The sequence below is a fragment of the Mastacembelus armatus genome, chromosome 9 (assembly GCF_900324485.2).
Source record: "Mastacembelus armatus chromosome 9, fMasArm1.2, whole genome shotgun sequence".
Taxonomy (NCBI): domain Eukaryota; kingdom Metazoa; phylum Chordata; class Actinopteri; order Synbranchiformes; family Mastacembelidae; genus Mastacembelus; species Mastacembelus armatus.
The window spans coordinates 4,928,902-4,950,996 of record NC_046641.1 but is presented as its reverse complement, the minus strand read 5'-3'; positions in this window follow the sequence as shown (position 1 = coordinate 4,950,996).

The window sequence follows — 22,095 nt, the reverse complement described above, 5'->3', positions numbered from 1 at the left end:
GTCTCAAGACTTTTTAAAAATGTCAAGACAGGAAAAAGCTGTAAATTTCTCTGTTACCACAGCGTAACACTGCTGCTGCTTTCTGCTTTTCCATTACGCCGCAATTAATGAATCTTAACAAAAAAGAGTTACGCAATCGAGCTTGGCAGTGGGCTCGAGACTCATTTGTCAAGCTCCTTTTGAGTGTGCAGAGATTATATTGCAATGTACAACAAAAACAAATTAAGAGATAAACACACATGTCTGTGTGCGCATGCTAAGAAAAATATCATCTCCCCTCACTGTGATTACTCTCTCTCCTCTTGTCTCCCATCTACAACCCCAAAATAACTTTCCTTCTCACACTTTTGCATTTTGTTTCTCGTTAAACTTTATTTAGGCTCCTTGAAATTTATGACTGTTTTTATGATATACTGTTGCTTGTGTGTGTGTGTGTGTGTAGAAGAACTTGGAGGGTTGGGCGGGATGGGTTCCAGTAGGCGCTCTGTGGTTCTCTGCCAAAGTTAACAAGCAGCTGAGCTATCACACCATCTGTTGTCTGTGATCTATGACTCAAGGCCTTTGGACAGTAGCCAGAAACGTACCTGCCTGCGTGACTGATAATGGTCAGACTTTAAAGAGTTCTTAGTCACCTTTGTAAATACATTCAGAGATACAATTGACTTATGTATATTGTGCATTGTGAAATCATTCTTGTGCAGTATTCCTGCAGCAGCATGACAGAGAACAGAAAACATGGGATCAGTCATAATGAAGTGTTGTCAAGCTCTTTCCACTTTACCGACCCTCTACCACTGCAGTTTGAAGTGCTGCTTCAAATAATCCTGGCTATGGCTGATATTTCCTTTTTCCATCATCTCTAAAATCATATTTTAAAACTATGTGGCTTTTGTGCATGTGTCCCATTGCTAAAATTTGATCTGTGGTGATTCATATTTTTTATTCTTTTTAATTTTAGATTTTTGCTTAAAGGTCTGAGTAGCATAATGCCCATGTCCTTAAAATCTCTAAAACGTAACCTAGACTTCACAATATAAATGCATCCTCATCAGTTACAAATCAAAATCACCCTGATGGTCTGCAACTGGTATCATCAGGGTGATTTTGATTTGTAACTGATGAGGATGTATTTATATTTATATGTCACAGACATCCTCAGGGTGATTTTCTTCTGCCTTAGATCAACGTCTTTTTACATCTTTTAGTCCAGTTGCTTGCTCTGTTAACTCTTACTGACCGTGACCTCTGGTTGAATTAGCTTTAGATGTAATTAAACATGTCTGGTCAGGTTTAACACCAATCCATAAAAACCTGTGACAGATTTACTGACAGTGTGATGCACAAGGTCAATACCACACAATTTGAATTGATTCCAGTTATGCTTGTGATCTAAACACAGACATTACAATCAGTGTTTTTAGACCTGCGATGTATAAAAGCAGATATGTCAGTGATGACAAATATAAGAATGGCTGGTCATAGTTACTCAGTTTGATAAACACAATATTGAGGATGATTTATTATGTAAGAAATACCATAAAGAAGTTATTGATATTGTTTATGATATGAGGAAATTTAATATCTTCTGCAAAGGCTGAAGTGGAAGCCTTACCTGCTAATAATGCTTTGACCTCTCTTACTGGTTGTATATTGTTATGGTACATTTTAATTACAATGTGCTTTATATTTTATTGTGTCATTGTACAGTGTGTTAAAACACTGGTTGTGTGAAACACAATTTTTTATCAAGTGATTAACAAGAAAACAGCCATCTCAGCCATGAAAGACTTATCAATTAAGTTTTGACACAAACATCACATGATTAAAGGTAAATTGCTGAACTTGCTGGTATATATGTTTGGGTTGTTAGTGTTAGGTTGTCTGCTGCATGCTAGCTGACATACTTTTTGTATCATAGTTGCTCATTTTGGTTTTTTGTTCCACACTGTTTTGTTTGGTTTGTTATAATGTCTTGGTATAATAGCTTATTAGTACCTTTCAGTGTTAGAGTTGTTGAGTTTGCAGTTTTGACCACTTGGTGGCCAGAGGTTTTCGCAGACATTAAACAGAATAGATTTTCCTGTGGGAAACAACTCTATATGTTATATGTGTCAGTAGGTTAGTACGATAAATGGGGCTGGGACCAATCCCAGCTGACACTGGACGAGAGGTGAAGGTACCACCTTGACAAATCTTGTCCAGTCTCTTGCAGGGCTGCTCACATTCACACCTACAGGGAGAACTGTGACTTTTTCCATGATGACAAAGCTCTGATGCAATTGCTGGTGTGACCTGTGTTGACTTTAACATTGGTAGAGTTGCAAACCGTATGCTTTTTTAAGTTGGAGTGCTTATTGGAATGGAAATCATATAGAGCCTTTGAAATGTGATGCGGATTGAAACTTCCAAAACAGTAGGTGCAAACATTAAATATGTTTTTGAATTCCCTCAAAGTCACTCTTCAAGATGAAAAAAACCGTTCAAAAAGACAAATACTCTCTTTAAAAAATGCTGCAACCTCATTCCTGTGAGTGGGATGCTGAGTGTTTCTGCAGCAGTGCTCTGCAAAACCGTTTGGCCACTATATAAGTTGAGCATGGCAAAACAACACAACTATACAACACCACCCAGAAATGCACAACCACAAAGTGCATGTACACATATCTGGGTCAGTACTTTGTAAAGTGTATACAATACGTTTACTGTTTACTCTTGCAGTTCTGAGTAATGATGCACAAACTTTATGGTAACTTTCTAGAACTGCTAAATTCTTCCACACAATGTTGTATGTCATGAAATGTTTTGGGAAAAGATCAGATTAATGCAGCTCTTCTTAAACTGGACTCTCTGGATTATATTTGGTTATCTAACATGAAAGACATGTCTGAGGTGAACATGCCCACATCAATGTAGCTATGTATTTTTAAGTGCACGTTTGCATATATTTTTCTTCTTCTGCAGTGTCCACTCTGAATACTGCACAAGTGCTACACCTATATCTAAAATTCAGGTTGTCAGACTAGCAGTAGTCGTCCTCATGCTTCTGCATTTTTTAAAATTTTGGCTTGCATTTTGCTCCAGACCCTTTTTCCCCATCAGGAAAAAGGCTGAAGGCCAACGTGAAGGCCAAAGTCTGGATGACAGCACATATGCTCCTGCCATGTCTGCTTTGTTCTGCTTTCTCTACATCCCATCCTTCATAGAATTGGCTGTCAGTGGCAAGGTCAGTGGATGACCCTGCTGTTAAGCCACAGGCTTTATAAATGGACACGCTAGCTGTAGAGACTCAGTCAGGATGGAAATGCACGCTTCGGAGATAAACTCAGCTGAAATTCAGGGACTGATCAAGGGTCCTGGTGTAGATAATTAATGATTTCTCCACACTGGAAAAATACCCCCGCCCCCTGCCACTACAGCTGACCAACATTAGTAATAAATTCCTTATGGTTTGACAAAATGTTGGGTGGACTTTCTGGCCCGGGTAAGGCTCGGCACTGTGTAGCCCCTTATTGTCCCATAGGTTTTACATTACAGTTGGGATTGAGTAAGTCCCAGGGAGATCAGGATCCCACGTTAACTCTCTCTCTCTTTTTCTCCCACTCTCTCTCACATTAATATACTCACACACTCACACATATACACATGTACTTTTCCCTCTTTTTGGGCTTCGCTCCCACACACAGCTCTAGGTCAGAAAAGCAGATCTACAAATCCAGCCTGTTAAGAGAAGAAATACAAGCTGCTATTGAATTAGCACTGCATTTGTGTTTGTATCAAGATGACATGTCAGCGCATGTTTTCCTCTGCTGAGTAAAACTGTTGGCATCAGTGCACCTCAGCTGCCAAGGAGCTGAGCACAGATCCCAAATTATTTATCATAGTGAGAAATGCCACAAAACACTCACTATATAATGTATCACATTTTTTCCTTTTTGATAGAATTTGTTTTATTCTGTCTGAGGCGAAAGTGTTTAACAGTAATTTTGTCCGAAAAACATCGGCAGTACATCTTAACTGGCATGTTTATTTCTTTGCTGTGTCGTAATTCTTGAATTTCATGCCTTGAACTGCAGGAGCCATTGATGACAGGAAATTCAGTTATAATTAAAGGCAGCAAAGAAGTGAACTCAATGGATACCAGTAGATGCCAGTGGAAACTAGGAAGCTTAATTCCTTTAGGTCTTATTTTGGCAACAATGAAAACTATTTCAAGATTACTTCAAAAATATCCCCTAACCCCTAAATGTGTTTGAAAATAAATTAGATCTTTTCATGGCGAGTATTTGTAATACCCTGACACCAAAAATGCTTTTAAAGGATTTGTGATATTCAGTTTTTTAATTATTTGTTTGAAGAAGTCTTGTTCTCGGTTAAGCATCAGTTGTTTTGAGCAATTTGACTAACTGCCTGACGAAACACATCTGTCCCATCTGGACTGAAGTGGGTTCTACAGTATAATGGTGAGGTAGCAGAGAGAATACTTTCACTTTAAGCACAGATGTATACTGAAGTAGTTTATTGTCATTGTAACCATTTGCTATATTTTGTTTAATTCGAGAATACCTCATGGTGAATAGCAGTAACTGTACTGTACATTGCGATTTTTCTAAAACATGGAAAACAAAGATGCTATCAGATTGGATTTCCTGCATCACTCTATTTTGCCAAACAACAAAATTGGTGAGTGCCTTCTTACATTTCAGCTGCTGTCATTCTCCAAAGCCTTGTCATTACACAGACAGTAAGAGTACAATGATCACATTTACACCTACAAGACATCTCTCAGCACCTGCTTAGGGAGGGGCCGGAAGCTAAACATCCTGCACAGAGCATTACACACTTCCTGGCCTTGGCCATGTGCCATTCCATGTTGGTACTGTTTTCATACTCTCTTGCTATATTATGCTTTTTCTTCCATGTGATAAAAACTACACTGTGATAAAAAGCCACAGCCCTAATCCAGCTGAGACACTCACACTGCACGTGACAGTTGTTGGTTTAAGTAAATGCCAAAAAAAACAAAAAACAAATAAAAAATCCAGTTATGTGCAAACTAATGTTATCTATATAGAACAGGATTAGTTCCAGTCAAGAACTAATCCACTAGCTAGTAGAGATGGCTAATGTAGTTAACCTCAAATCATGGCTTTTCATAATTCCATAATGAATATGTAGGACTTAAAACACAAAGTTTAGGACATAGGTGCAAATTGATTAAGGACATTACAGCTAAAGTTTTACGTATGACTTTGTTCCACCATTGATATAGTCCAAATCTTCAGTGCATTTATAGTAAGGTATGGTGCATACATGTTTGCAGTATAAGGAAATTAGAAATTTGTAAATTTTCTCCATCCATTATCTATACCCAGTTATTCCTAACCAGGGTCACAGGGATCAGCTGGAGCCTATCCCAGCTCTCTTTGGGTGAAAGGCAGGGGTCCACCCTGGACAGGTCACCAGTCCATCACAGGGCCACATAGAGACAAACAACCTCACACACTCACACTCACTCCTATGGGGAATTTAGAGTCACCAATCAACCTGACATACATGTTTTTGGACTGTGGGAGGAAACCAGAGTACCTGGAGAAAACCCACACAAGCACAGGGAGAACATGCAAACTCCACTCCCCTGCTGTGAGGCAACAGTGCTAACCACTAATCCACTGTGCTGCCCCATGTGTAAATTCATCTTCTATAATTATTTTGTCCAGCTTTTACTCGTTGGGAATTCTATAATGAATAATACAAAGAAATTGTGATAAAGAAAAATAGTTGTATATGTGCCTTGTTCTATGAGCAAGTCTAAGTTGTCTCTGTGGTGAATGAAGTGGTATATTTATAGGTTTGCCTTCATACCTCTGTAATGCACGTCAGGTTAGAAAAATAACTGCTTTCAGTTTGATTTGATTGATTGCTAAAAGGAGCTTCTGCTATTTCAGTCCAAACACCCCTAAATCAAGCTTGTCACAAATTTCCGAATTTAACAAGGCCTCCTGGACAGAAGGAGAAGAGAGACTAAATTTTATTATGAGCATGTTCTGCTACAGGTTATTTATCAAACTGTGATAAAGATAAAAACAAAAAAAACTTCCTGTTTTGCAGACAAACTAACAAGTGACTTGTGGATACATTTTACCTGAGCTGATAAAAAAAAAAAAAAAAATAACACTGAAGATATAACGTGAATGCAACAGGCTTGCAGAGGACATATACATTTACAAACCTTTGAACTGATTCACTCATGGACACATGTTTCAATATGTTAACTTTTGCAGAAACTTTAATCCAAGCATTTTACAGATTGCAGAATTTTTTTTTTTTTTTCAAGGCAGACGTTTGGCTGTACAAGCTCCTTCTCAGAAAAGCAGCAGGGAGTAAAGTGGGTATAACTGGATGGAAAAGGCCAGTGTGATTTCTGTCACAAGTGGATTTGAAATCCAGCTGTGGTTTTGGGTCTAATAATCACTATGATTAAACATATACAGAATGTTTTTAGAATAGACCAATTACATGAGGCTTGAGAAATCTGGGTTCTAATTTCTAAAGTTAGGACTGCGTCTTTGTTTCTCTAAACCTTCACACTATAACACATTTTATTTCATCATATTTTGAGAGAACATGCAGTGTTCTAAGGATAGGACCCATACCCACATCAAAAACATAGAACCTAATTCTAATTCATATCTCAGCATTTCAAAAAATATCAAATGTGATCTGAATTTTGGAGAAATTGTATAAAACAAGGCACAAGGTGAAATGACTAGATGCTGAGCAGTAAAATAAAAGTATAAAAGAGATCATTTACTGCTTCAAATTACATCTAAGCTTTTTGTTTACTAAATAGTAACAAAATGACTCCGTGATGCCACCAAACCTCAAAATGACTCTGTAAACAACAGCATATACTGTCTGTTAGATGCAATGATCAAATGTCATTACTTTGGTTAATATTTCATATCAGTGCAGCCATATACTTCAGTGCTTCTCAAAAAAAAAATACTGTTCACTTTGTACCAGCAGTAACTGCTGATAGAATTAAGATTGAGTTACTAATCTGCTGTGTTTTAGGGCAGGACACACTACATGAAGGTTCGGTATCTGTCCACCTGGACCCCATCATGGCTGCCTCTGTAAGCCTGGCAGCTGCAGCACTGCAACCTGGGATACCGGACACCTCGAGCTGACTACTCTGATGAATCTGTCTGCTCCTTGCCCTGTGGCTCCTATGAGATCCATCCTACTGAGAAACAAGTGTGTCTATGAGTGACCCAGAGCAAGCGCACTCTCGCACACACCAATTCAAACACACACTTCCCGTGGCCTCTACTGCATGCCACACCATTAATACCAATTGGCCTTTCTTTATGGTTACAAATATTTTTCACATGCTCCACATGCATCCTCCGAGATCATCTTGAATCACCACAGCCGCAACAAAAGCACACAGTCCCTTGTACTGGGGAGTGAACAACCACAGGATACTCAGCTTGGGATATTTGTTAACATGATTTGTGAAACTTTTCAGACCACAAGGCAGACTGTAGTGGAGAGCTACACTGTGTGTGGCTGGAAAAGAAGTCAGATCCCCCTCTGCCACGTTTGATGGTTCCTGTATTGTGTCTACAACAGAGCCAGCAGGGGAGTCTGTTAAATGCCAGTCAGCCAAACACAGGCTCAATGTCAAAATAGCGCACAGCAGTGAGGTGTTTGCTCTTGACACATTAACAAAAAGAACTGAGAAGATCTCACAGGACAGATAGACACCAGTACAGGACACATCGCTGCTGGATCAGTTTAAGAAATACAAAGTCAGCAGAACACGATTAAATTATATTACTTTATTACCCAGGTGGGAACTCTAATCCTGATGTAATTCAGCTCTTTTGCCAATGGTCCTTGCATTGTCTTTTGCTTAAGGTCAGTTTTTAATTGTAGGACAGAGTTCTGTCCCACATTGCTGTTTCTGCTCCTAAAGTTATGCATTAGTGTTCGTTATTGACATCGGACATAAGAACATAAAACAATGTCAATCCTAGGTTCACTTACTAACTTCTCCCAGAAGCCTTAACTACAGTACAGCATATGCTTTAAGGGAACATGTGAAAAGTCCCATAAATGCTGTTAATGAAGTCATAACAGCTTCTGAGTTTGCATGTCAGCAAAACAGTGCAAACCAATAAAGATGATGAAACTGATGAAGACACTGATGTGGTTGAAGGGAAGCTAGTTAAGTGAGCCACTCTTAGGGTTTATTCTGCCAAAATCCCAAATTGTGTTTTTGTCTGATTTTTCTCAAACTTTTTTTTGTCATATGACTTTTTTGTCATATGAAATATGGGAGTTGTTCTTCTACCTGTTAGAGAGACGGATGTTAATTGATTCTCTACTGATCACCTTCATCACGCGTCTTTTTCATGCAGTGAGAATGCACACAGCATTATAACATTAGAATTTGTAACAACAATTAACCCAAACTCTAGTGTTGGGTTAATGTGATAACAGCAAACATCAACTCGCATCTGTTAGTGCTGGACAAAGTTTGGAAATTTCCAGTTTACCCCTGTAAAACATTTTATTGCATATGTGTTATTCATAGAACAAAAGCAGAACAATTACATCAAGTTGACTCTTGTTCCTGTTTTGTGTACGTGTATGAATGTATACACGTGTGTATGTTATGGTCAACCATCCTCATCCACCCAGCCTCACCCTGGACTCCTGGAAGCCTCCTGGCCTCAGGCTTGTTTTGAGTCAGAAGGTTTGTCAGTGTTGGGAAGCCCTGATGCAAGTGCTGTGTTTACTTTTCACTCAGCATATTAGATATGGCTTCATTCTACCCTGATGCTGGTATCAGCTGGGCTTGTGTGTTTTGTGTGCCTTTGTCTGAGTCTGTGCATGCAAATGTGCAAACTTTCTTGTGTGTGTGTGTGTGTGTGTGTGTGTGTGTGTGTGTGTGTGTCATACGCTTCCTATGCCATCCTGCTGCTGCCAAGATTCACACACCACAAGCACACTACTTTGATGAGTTTATCAGATGGTCCCCCTGAATCCCTTCTCTCCCTCCTCCATCTCCACACATAACGTTCATATTTCTGTTGGTGTCTGGCACAGATACGAATCCAAGACTGTCGCTGGAGATCACTGTAAGACAGTAGTCAGTACCTGTGTGGAGTATGTGTTAAAATGGAGATAGGCTTTCGACAGAAGTCAGACACAGCATGTAAACAAAATGCATTTTATGATCTCATACACAGCATCAGTACAATAAGCTGAATTCCTAGACCACAAAGATTACTCAAACAAATGCACAGCATAAATTTCAGGTGCAATGTATTTGGTTATGTCGAAGGAAGTGGGGCTGCGATCAAAACAAGAAATGAATCATGTAATAATGTAATGGCTGGGTTGAAAATGATGGCAGGTTACTGAGGTTAAGACCAGAATAAAGTCAGCAGCAGGAGACATGATGGGTGAGTATGAGATGTGGTCAGGGATGAGACAGGTCTCGGGGGAAGCAGAGGCTGTTCTGGGAGTTTTTTTCTCTATAATGACAGGGTGCTGGGCAGCTGGATCCTGTTTTCCAGTGTGACTGTGGAGCGTAGCAGGGCATGGACAGCTCTGTCTGTGGGCCCTGTGTTCATTAGTGGAGCAGCACTACAGCACTGGGGGTGATTCACAAGCATATCAAGTTAAAAAGAAATGCCTGGCCACAGAGGGATTTTCCTGCTGGGCCAGTATTTATGTGTGCGTGTGTGCGCGTGTGTGTGCGCATACATGTGAGGGTGGTGGAAGAGCGGAGTGGGATGGCATCAAGGGGACAGAATTAGTGAACTTCAACCTGAAAACTTCCTCACATCTGAGGAGGTGCTTAAGAGCCATCCTTGAACAGACTTCCATAAACATCCATGATGCTTCTGTTCCATAAAAACATGATGAATCTTTTGGGTGATGTCTTTAGTGTTTGTTATCTGCCCTGCTCATCTTGTGATTATTTGGAGACCTGGGTCCTGTTCTTGTGTATGTTTGTCAGTGTTTTTCCCCTGACGCTGCGCCGCCGCTGGTCCAGGCACAGTGCCAGTCGATCAGGTTTCACTCTGCTTGTGTTTGCTTCTCTGGTTTGGCAGAAACCAATAAACACTACACTCCCACTCGTATACCTCCTTCTCTGTCTCACCCTCTGCCAAAGCACACAGGGCACTATGGATCAATGTGATTTTTCTTTTTTTTCTCCAGTTCTTTTCTTTGGTAGAAATTCTTTGCATTCTTGGAAATAAACTATGCAACCTGACAGCTTGAGCCCAAACAGTAGGCAGAGTAAGGCTGAGCTATTCTGTACATCACTGTAACTGGATCTATTTTTCTGTGATGCCACCAAACTTCAGCAGTCCATTTATCTTTGTTGAGACTGCAGCGTGACTTTAGGGTGGTTGGTTGGTGTTTAAGCTCAGACCACCTTCTGCCATGTGTTTGAATCTGCACATAGAGTATGTGGACTCCTTTTGTTTCATGTGGTTTGCAACTGCAGCAAGGCACATGTGGGCTATATTGTTCTCCTCAGTTTGACTCACATCAAACTCATTATCAGAAACAAAATTGCTTTAATTGCCAAGTACAATAAATAGAGTGAAACCTGTCACAGTGAGACTGGTGACATACCAGCATGTTTCCTAGTAACATACTGACATATGGTGCTAGTTTAAAAATAAAAATATACAGAGCGCTATTTCATTATGGCTACAGTAACAGGCTGTGCCAGCAAGATGAAAAAGCACACAGAATATACACATTTGTACAAGTCATTGGCTTATGAGGATAGACATTTCTAATTTGTCTAATCAGAGATCATTTCCCAACTCGCTAGCTCATCTTCCCACGAGAAACAGAAATGTGACAGCATGATGTGTCTTCTCAAAAGCTAAATGCCACAGTGCTAGTTGGGACCCTTGGAAAGAGAAAAAGCACATCTTGCATTGAACATTCATAAACAACACAATGCTATGACATTCTCATTTCAGCAGTGCAACACACACGTTTATGGTGTGTCACAAATATGTCCAAAAATGGACACAAGTGAAAGAAATTTGAATTTCAGTTTGAGTTTAAGTGCAGACGAAATGCACAGGAGATGTTTAGGCTGCAGCAGGAGGGTTTATCCTTCTATTACATGAAAACACATTCAACAGTTTTGCCACGTTCTTAGCTGTACCAGAACAGATTTCCATTGTATGGCTCATTGATTATCACTATTTCTATGTTTTCTAACCTTTTGTGTCAAAAGGATGTATTCCAAAATGCTCAGGCCCAAATTTGTCAATCCCACATGTAAAAAACTACATGCCCTTATGTACATTATTCTGAGTGGAGTTCGTTATTCTTTCCTGTGCAACAGGTCTTATCTCACACTCTATCTCTACTGACAATACGCCACCATGCTTCTATAATGGCATATTTGTCCAAGTCGTCAGTGTTTTGAGAATACACAGTTAGGAACCTGTGAAATGTGGACGTGTGCTATCACTTGCCATGTTGTATGTATGCAAGTATACAAATCTACTATACACACATGCATGGACACACACATTTAGTCTAAATAAAATGGAGCCTTACCAGTTTGACTAGTTGCTCTCTCCAGATTCTAACACAAAGAGCCTGTCAATTGAAGACAGAGTAGAGGAATATACATCTTCCAGTGTGGTACAGTTGATTTATTTGTGAACTTGCAAACTATGTTTATCTTACCCTCATGCAGTTATGCCTGGCATCTGAACAAGCATTAAGTTTCCACATCCAACAAACCACAGGACAAAAAAGGGAAATGTGTAGATATTAATGTAATGGCTGTAATGATTCAGTGTCATAATGGACATGCAAATTTTCTGCTGATATTTAATGGCCTCGGTAGCCAGACGTTTTCTTAGTTTCTATATGAAACTCATTCAGACCATATCACCCTTCATTCTTCTCCCCCAAAAGCCCCATAAATCACTTTCCTGTAAACAGTAGTGACACACAGCCTGATGTGTACTTCGATATATATTTAGGAGACCACAAGGCCTGAAATCTGAGCCTTCTTGTGTTTGGGAGACAAACTGTAGCGAGACGTTGTGCTCATGTGTTTTAGGCGCAGGCTCGTTCCTGTGCTTGTGTGTGGTATGTGTTACGCTCTCTCCACTTGCAGAGCTACAAGTACATGTTGTACACAGATGGCATTGAGCTAATTCGTTCTTATTGTTACAAATTATGATGTCGCACTTAAGCGTGGTAATGCTACCAGTAACAATAACACATATTCAGACCAGACTAGGATTGGAGCAGCTGCGTGACGCCACTGGTAGCCAGACCGACTGCACAGAGTTATTCAGTGGGACTGGCTCTTGGTGTAAACATACGCTCGGCAGGATATATGGCATGAGCCTAAATACAAACCTACTGGAATGGCAGTCAGAAAACATTCACCTCATAGTACAAATAACTCTTAGTTATCGTGCTTCGCAATAAACATCCACACTTCTAATACACTTGATTTTCAGATGTAGGAGGTTATTTTATCCAGAAATAGAGTACAGTGGTAGTATCAGAAAGCACTGTCTTTACACTCACTCAATGTTTATTGGCACACAGACAATTTTAACAAGTATTTGTGTGATCACATAATAGTCTTTAAAATACATTTTTTCAGATGTGCCTCTGCGTAAACACCTAAATCTCTCACTTTGTTGGACCTAAAATCTTGACTGAACAGGTCAAGATCAAAATGTTTATAGAGAGAAATTAAATACACATTTTCTATCTTATTAACTGTATAAGTAAGTACAAACTAAATAAAACAACTTCAATAAACTACAAAAAATTTTGAGTGAGACAATTAAAGACTCCTAACCAAATATTTTATATAGAGCATGTGAGCAAATAGGAATCCAAACAATGTAGCTTATTATGGTACCTTATAAAAAGTTTTACTCTGTGGTTATTAATTAAAGGTGTCCCGTGGCTTGCTTTTCTGATAGTAGTCCTATAAAGCAGTGTTTTCATGAGTGACTTCCTTTTTTGTACCTATATATCTGCACAAACATGTAGTTGATGCTTGCATGCTCTTTTACTGATTGGTAGGTGCTAACATGCCAAGAAAGGCAAAGCCATTTAAGGAGGAGTGTGCTGGTAAACATGAATATTAACAACATATTTTTCAATATTAAAACAAATCACAGAAGCACATGCAATCATATTTTTTGTTGGACCTTAAAGATACACCCAGTACCCAAAACATTCCATGTTAACTTAAAGCAAAATGTTGCATCTTTAAGGTTTCCGTAGAAAAGTATTTTTCAAACTCCATCACTGATGCGGCTTGTGAAAGAACAGTGTGAAATATTATGCAAGCTGCACTTGTCCTGTCATGTCTGTCACAGTACATCTATGGATGAATGACAAAAGCTGTTGCTTTAACAGACAGATGAGGCCAGCAATGTGACGTATCCCATGCCAAAAAATATTTGTCCAAAATGCGAACACCTAAACACGTCTGTCTGTGTATGGGTTAGCATAGACTTTTCATCAGATGCTACATGGGTCTGGGGCTCAACAACAGAAAACAACCACTGATCGGGTATAGGGGAAATGCTGAAAAATTTCCAATTAAACCCCATATTAATTGTGTGAGTAACAAACAGAGGCAGGAGCAATCATTTTCTGAGATTTTTTTTTTTTTTTGCTGGGAACAAACCAAACTTAGGCTGTCAGTTATCTCTCTAATCCTACCTCATCCCTTTCCTGTCTGCTTGGCTCTATATTGTGGCTCTGAGCTTGACCCAAAATGGCAAAGAGGGTAGAATAAGGGGAGGAAGGAGGGATAAGTAGGGAATGAATGAGGGGCTGGGGACAGATTTAGGGGCCTGACTGGCGGTGGCCATGAGGGGGTTCCCCATGGAGCAGTCTTAGGCCCAGGTGCATGTTTTTAATGAACGTGGTGGAGTTAGAGAGCGGGCAACACACTTTGAATACCCCGTCCCCATGTGAAGTCTCACTCAACACAGTGGCCCTCTTTGACCCTGGATTAGTTTCCTCTTCTAGGTTTAGAAGCAGGATGCTGACCCTTAGCATATCCCCTACCCCCACTACCTGAACACTAAGAGATAGCTGTGTTTCTCTGGGGACAGATATTGTAGTTGTGTGGACTGAATCCAGCTTGGACGTCTCAGTGAAGGTGCCCACCTGGCAGACCAGAGAGGAAGCTTTGTTCTTTGTCCTGACCCATCCATTCTGTCCATTGTGATACAGTATGTTCTTCATGGTATGTTGAATATTGTTTGTCTGTCATGTTTTGCGTGCAGTTTTCAATACCACTAGTTTTTGTATGTTTTACAAAAACTCTTTATGGATCATCTCCATCACAGGTGTAGTTTTGTATATGCCTATCATACATAATAAATGTATGATAAATATTTTAATATATTTAAAATATTAATGACTGAATGATTTTTTTCAAAACTGCTCCATGTATTCTTTTAAAAAGTTGTTTATGTGCTTGCACTGTGCACATGTTGCATTTGTGCCTTTTGTGTGGTTGTTTCTGAAGCTATCTGATGTAACCTAATAATGAAAGTCCACACAGAGCTGTGGAGTGTGTCAGGAGTTCCTGATAAGAGTCTGGGTTGACTCGAAGGTGTTACCACTATTTGTTCTAGATCACTGCTTGTTTGTTTTGGGACCAAACGTGTGTTAGTAAGCTTAAGCAATGGCTGGCTGCATGTCTTCTACTAATTATGCTGGAGGTGGCGATCCTTGGAGCATCCGCCTCCTTCAGATTTGGGGGAGATAAGAGTGTGTGGGGGAGGTGAGACTGGAAGTGGTGAAAGGTTGTTTGCAGGCTGAGAATGTGGCTGTGGTTGTACACACCTTGCCTGTGGTTTTCCTCGCTATCTTTCCCCTCTCTTTCTTACTCTCTTCTTGGGCCATTTGAACCGCCTGCCTGCATTATCTGTCTTCATATCTTCATTGGCTTCCTAACACCTGTTGATAAAAGACATCCTCACCTGTCAGCAGCAGCCACCCAATCACTTGAGGTCTCATTCTTTAGAAGAGCCGAAGACCCTATCTGAATGGCCTTCTCCCTGTTGCGTAGTTACTTCTGTTCTTCTCATTCTTATCACCTAGATTTTTCTCAATCTGTTTAGTAAAGTGGTTTAGAAATATTTCAGAATTTTTATTTTATAATAATATTTTATTATTACATTGTGCTTTGGACTGGCTGCCACCAATTTTTTTTGTCATGGAGAAAACTATTCAGCTTGTGAAGACAGATGTGTAATGTCTTTTGTGATGTTGCTGATATTTCTTTAAATGCAGCTTTTTTGATTTCCACTAAGCTCAGAAAGCCTGGCAAACCACCTCTGTGTTCATGTTATCACTGAACGACTGACTCACTTATACTGTATATGTATGTGATTGCTACACATTACATATACAGTATAAGTGAAGTGTAACAAGTGCATACCTGTAGCACTGTCAAAATATTAGTATGAACAAACATATGAATGTGTTTGTGCTTTGGTTAGTCCTGCACATAAATACATCTTTGACTCAAGCAAAGTTACTCTGCACTGTGTACAACATCTTAATGATTATGGTTAGGCTCTTTATTAGATCCTCTGGGTTGCAAAAATAATACTTCATCAAAATATCAAAAACAGTCCATCCCCACCTGACCATTTCCGTTCGTTTGTTCATACAGGGAAGGTGACTGGTGGCCCATGCAGGTAGAATGGCAGGGCTGACTAAACTCCTAACCTTAAATGGGCAGCATATAAAGAGATGAGAGGAAATAAACTTTATTAATCCCCAAAGGGAAATTCAGAAATACATATAATATGTTGATAGGTTATGTAAATTAACTAACTAGAAAACTAAATCTAGCAGTGGTGGATTTTATAACCATTTTCCCACATACATACCTGGCTGCTGTACCTTGACTGCCTGTCTGTGAGGTACAGTACATCTGATTTTGTCTTTAGGTGTTGTTACATGATGGGTGCTGAGTTCTACTGGCAGTCACCCTCGAGTGTAGAAGAAGTGGTAGAGGCAGAAAAAGGTATCTTGAAACTGTTTCTCTCGGTTAGCAGGAGTAAAGAAGGGAAGTAAAGGGAGTTTTCCTCTCCACAGTTGCCAACTGCTTACCTATCCTTCTATGACCTTGTGTCCATAAGTGGACATCACATTTTTGGTTGTCTGCACCATAATACTTTATTTTGTGTTACTGAAACCTGTCGTACTAATTGTAACACATTGTACACAAATGTGGATCAACTGTGTCCACTGACGAAAAGGACATTCCTTGGAGTAGTAGTTTTAGAGTGTTACAAAAAAGCAAAAACAAAACATCAGCACATTGTCAAGGTTGCGTGTTTTGTTTTTCCATATCCATGTTCAGAAGTTGAAACAGATATATATGCAACAGTGACAATAAAAAATGTTGAAAATAGTGTTCAGGCTGGAAATAAAAGAGATTTGCACTTAGTGTCTTGATTGTGTATCGAGTGTCCCCCCTATGTGGACGTCATTTTTTTTCAAGAAGTGCTAAGTGCTTCATGTCCAATGATAATATCTGGTTATTACATTTATTGGTTCTACCTTCTGCCAAATAACTAGAAGAAATCTAAAATGCAAGCCAAACCAAAGCTTGGGTCTTAGGAGGTTATGAGGAATTTGTTGGGTTTCCATGTAAACTGCCTTGAGATGATTTTATTGTGAATTGATGTCAGAATCACTGCCCACATTTGAAATTCTGTGAATTAGTTGCAGTGAAATAACCACGCAGTGCAATATAAGGTGACAAATGATGTTCAAGGGTGCCTGTATCATATTCTGCCTCCTTCTCTATTTCATACTTTGTCTCTGCCCCTTTTGCTCCTTTTGTTTTTATGCTGTCATATCCTCCAGATTCAGTGGAATTTTAAGAAAAAAAACAAAAAACTTAAGAGACGTCATCAGATCCAAGATTGCCTATTGTTAAGCAAAATGCTGTGTGTGTATGTGTGTGTGTTCCAGACAACGATGTGTTAAAGACGTATGTCTAAGGTGAATGGAGGTGGCAGGGTGCTAACAGCTGGAGACAGGTTTTAAGGCAGTGAGGTTACAATTGGTGTTAATAGATGCCTTCCTAAAGAGCGGATCGCAATACACATTAAAACACACCCCCAGCCTGCACACATTCAGCTTCTTCTCTGCCTGTGTTTAGCTGCATTTAGGGCGTATTTACGTGTCAACCACAAATGACTGAATTTATTTCAACAACAGGCAGTTATCTCAGTTCGTTGTATTATGTATATTCAGTTCTCCTAGTTGGAGACAGAGATGCTCTGGAGAGCAAGGAATAAAAGTGGAGGGAATCAGTATGAGTGTAAGGCAGCAGAAAGACTGTCTCTATTTTTGTATCATTTATACTATCTTCACTTATTACTTTTTATAATTTCAGCAAATCATTATTCATCTCTATCCTGTTGCCTTTGCGTTTTCAGTTTTCAGTCATGATAGAAATTCCTCTAGGGACCATTGCCTTTGTCTAGACTGAAGTAGCTCAGGTAACTACTGCCAAATAGCATTGCTATTACCAGTATGTTGCCATGCTGGAGTTAGCTTTTATCTGAAATCCCTTCTGAGTTCAACTGCAGCTTAAGAACCACTAGCATGGCTCCTGACTCAGGCTGCAGACAGATAGTTTCAAATAAATAAAATGCATATTACAACAGTGGTATGGGAGATTAAAGACAAAACTGCAGTCACATAACATGTTGATATGTAATGTGAATGCAAAGCCAAAGTGGCACAGTGTAGTAGCTGTATATCATTGTTTCCAGTAGGCCTCCTGTTCTGGAGCACTGGTTAGACACAGGCTAACCTATAACGTAGACCTGTACAGCAGACACCCAGCAGCCTCTGGGAGGTGAAAAACCCTGAAGATGAATGAAGCACAATTACCCAAGGTAACAAATGTTCCTAATTATTTATGCCTGGCTCAGGTTGCTTTATTTTCATGTGGGTACAATTCTCTAGGACGACAGTGGTGGCGGTGCAGACCTCGGGGCTTCTCTGTGCTGATGTTCAGACAGCTGCAGACACTGACTAATGGGCTATGTGAGACCACCGCCATTGATATTTACCTCATTTCTCCTTACCCCAGCACTGTCTCAACAATGTCCAGACCAGCCATCACTCTTTCAAATTTTTGTTGTTTTTTTTCAAGCCTAGGTATGGGTGATGCCAGGGGCCCCCTCGCTCACCTCTCCTAAAAGCCCACCCATCAGTGCCCCAGGACAGAGGAGAGAGAGGGAGAAGGTGAGAGGGGAGAAGGTCAGACTAAAAGCTTCAGGCATTGTGAAGAAACACACACTTTGCTGTGTTTTCACTTGTCTGTTTGATGAACTATCATACTACATGGCTGAGGAAAAATAGGACACAGTTTTTTATCCTATAGCTTTAAGTGTAACAGAACTAAGGTGCTGTCATAAAACACAACACTGATCTAGTAGGCTACCCCTTTTTCACTCTCATTACCTGAATATAGAAAGATAAGCTAAGGTCTAAATCAGCTCCTTGCAGAAGTGAACAAGCACTTTGGTGATGAACCCTAAGGCCATGTGGAAGTTCCCACCCCCCTTATTAATTATGACTTATTGCTGCTTTGATATCTTGGCTCAGTGCCTGTGAGAATTATGAGATTTGTAGCACTAGTGTGTATATGGCTGAAAACCTATACTCTGGTTACAAACCTCTGGTCCAGGTGGGCCTGCTCAGATGCCAGATGCCGCAATCATGAAAAATAAGACCCACAACCCATATTTACAGTGGAACAGTCCACCTCTTCCACTTTCTCACTCTCTGCCGCTAGATAACAAATGGCTGCGTAATATATTCATCAAGATAAGATTAATTGTGGAATAAAGTATAATGCTTTTAAATAAGAGTCACAATTTCAGGGTCGTGAATCAGAGCTCTTCACAGGAGGTACTAATTTGTCAGTTCAGCGAAATTAATCATCTAATTGAAAAATAGTTCCATTAAGACCAAAGTGTCAACAGAGGCGTGGCTAAATGGTAGAACTGATTATTCAATTGAAACCATTAACCTAAGCAGCTGTGATTATGATAAATCATGCAGGAAACATAAACAAACCCACCACTGTTGTTCAGTATTAATGAATATTTAACCTTGTGTGATTTATCTATTGTTTGGTAATTCTAAGTGGTACAACCTCTAAAATGTTTAATATACACTTAAACCTATATCAGGTTTCACTCATTCACTCTACATTCTTTACTGTAAGGTTACAGATGCTAAATGTAGCATATTAACATCAATAAAACATTAACTTATCCGTTCATTTTATTCATAAACACTTTGAGAAACTAGGCCATGCTGGGAAAAACTGGCAGGATCTACTGAACTGCACTTAAATTTTACTGTATACTGTGAGTCAAATACAGTGTAGAAGACTTGGAAAATCTTCTAGCATGCTGTTTCTTAGTTTAAAAGGAAAACCCCTGCAATAACACAACTTTCCCTAATTTTATTTAACCTTTGTTTTAAAGGTTAACACATAAAACATAAACATAAAACAAAATAGTTGATAGATGTATTATCAATGCAGTATAAACACACACAGATGTACACAGTCACAACGGTGAGGAAAGTAGTCCCATATGGTTACACGCACATACATATTCAAAATATTATACACATGCAGATTTTCACTGTGCTTAAACAAGCATATTCCTGCGCCTGCACACATACACACATCCAGTGTGTCACAGTGGTATGTTTCATTCACAGCACTTATGATTAGCTGAATTATTAAGAGATTAATGGGTGGACATGAAAATAATGGTTGAACCTTTTCATCTGTCAGTCCTGTTTATCCTCACTCCCCCTGCCATTTGTCCGGGAGGATTCCTGTCAAAAATTCCTGCACTGCATGTCAGAGACACTTGCTTTCCTGTCCGGCCCAGGGCCGGCCCCATAGACACAAACCAATGTCACACTCACTTTGAAAGAGCAGATGCTGACATCTGGGCTGCTGAGGCAGAGGTGAAACTTCAGGAGTGCACTGATACATTCAGGGTAATGTGGCTCATTTCTCACCAAGCTGTAACCGTAGGTGGTGAATGCAGGTTCTGAACCAAAACTGGCCTTTTGTGCTGTCAGATTACACAACAATAAAGGCAGCAACTATAAAAACCGACATTATCTCATCTTTCCATTTATTGCTATGTAAGTTTCATGCCTGTTTTTTGCTGTCATATCAACATCTGCTCAAAATGCTAGTCTGGAAGTTTTTATCAGCTCTGTTTTCATCAACTCCTCATCTTCCTTTTTCCACCTCTGCTCTCATCTCCTCTCTTTGCTTCCTCATTTCCGCTCATAATCCTCTAATTTAATAGGGAGCAAGCAGAGTGAAAGTTTGATGTGACCTTTCCAACCACATGAGGTGCATCAAGCTCAGGATACTGCTGTGGCTGATGTCTGCAGGCACCACTTTGTATCTGCATTCAAGGCATCAGACTTCAAACCAAAAAGCAGCCGTTGTTTAGCTGCCTAGACACTGACGAGTATTCCTTTTGACTTTTACGGGGTCTTCCTGAAGAACTACTGTTCAGTTCTACAGATTCAAGTTGTTGACTGAATGATTTTATGAGGTAGATATTAAGTAATCTATATATCTATCTATACTCTTTTAATGTTTTTGGTGAAATTCTGATTTTTTATTAAAGATATTTGATTTGTTTGATGTGGACTGTTGGAATTATACCAATGTTTCTTTCCATTTTTTTTTTTTTGTACAAAACCAGGAACACTCCTAGCCTAAAAACATCTCACAGCCTGAGGGAAACTGTCTCAGTTCCTGTGCAAATAAATAACAGCACACTCAGTCAAGACAAAACAGCAATTATCCTGGAGAGAGAGCGAAAACACTAATGTAGTTCACACACCAATATTTTCATCTTCACCACTGTTCTGTCTTTACATGTTCTCTGCCTCTGTTTTTGCGGCACAGTTGGTGGCGTGCCCTGCTGATAAATATGCTTGGATTTGCACTGTAAACGTCTTCATGCAGTTTGCCATGTTTGCATAAATACTGTTTAACACTTTGATGATCATAAGATCTTTATGAACTGATCCCTCAGCAAGAGACTGCTATTATCCCAAAAGACAAGAGGAGTTAATTTTGAGTTCTGTTGACACAAAAGTCTGCGTTAAAGCCCACGTCTGTGTTGTTGTTCTGTTCTACTAAATAGTCCAGGGTACAAATGCAGGCATGTTCCTCTACAAATATGAGTCGGTGTGTAAACTAAGTCTTAGCCTGGCTGACAGCACAATTTGATTTTTAAAGAAGCCTCACATGAAAGCCTCTCCACCCTGTTTTAAGTAATAAGAGATTACAGATAATCTCCTGGTAATGGCAGGCTGGCATTCCATTGCAGCAAGTGCTTCTGAGGCATAGTGGGAGATGTTGTTTTTGACCTAAAAGCCTCGTAATCCTTTCTCAACATATTAATTGGGTCATTGATCAGTGCAGAACAGATCTATCTTGGCAAGGTCTGAGTGAAAGAGTTTGCGTTGTTGTGTGTCACCTGTGTGTTTTGTACATGTGAAGATGAGTGCAGACATGTGCATACAGTATGTTTGCACAGATGTGTGTCTACAAGCAAGCTGTACAGTATCAACACAGTCATGGATACTGTAGTTTTAATGGCAAATTGACATTCCAACCTAAAGGAAGTAGGTTGTTTTAGGTATGTAACCTAAGTTATCCAGGAGGTCTCTCTGTTTGTGTTCCTACACAATAATAGTGCAATTAAATTTACTACATATTTTTAAATCTTTTTTTATTTTAGCTAATTTAGTACAATTTTTCAGATTATTTCTGCATGAGATGTACAACAGATCTTGGCCAGTTGTGTTCATGTCTAAGAAAAAAAAAATTACAGCTCTAGAGGACAACAATTTGAGGTAATTATTCAGATTCTGCACAACTCCCTGTGAATCCATGAAGTGTTTTCTACTTGTTGCAGTATGGCCTGTAAACGGACTGTGTAA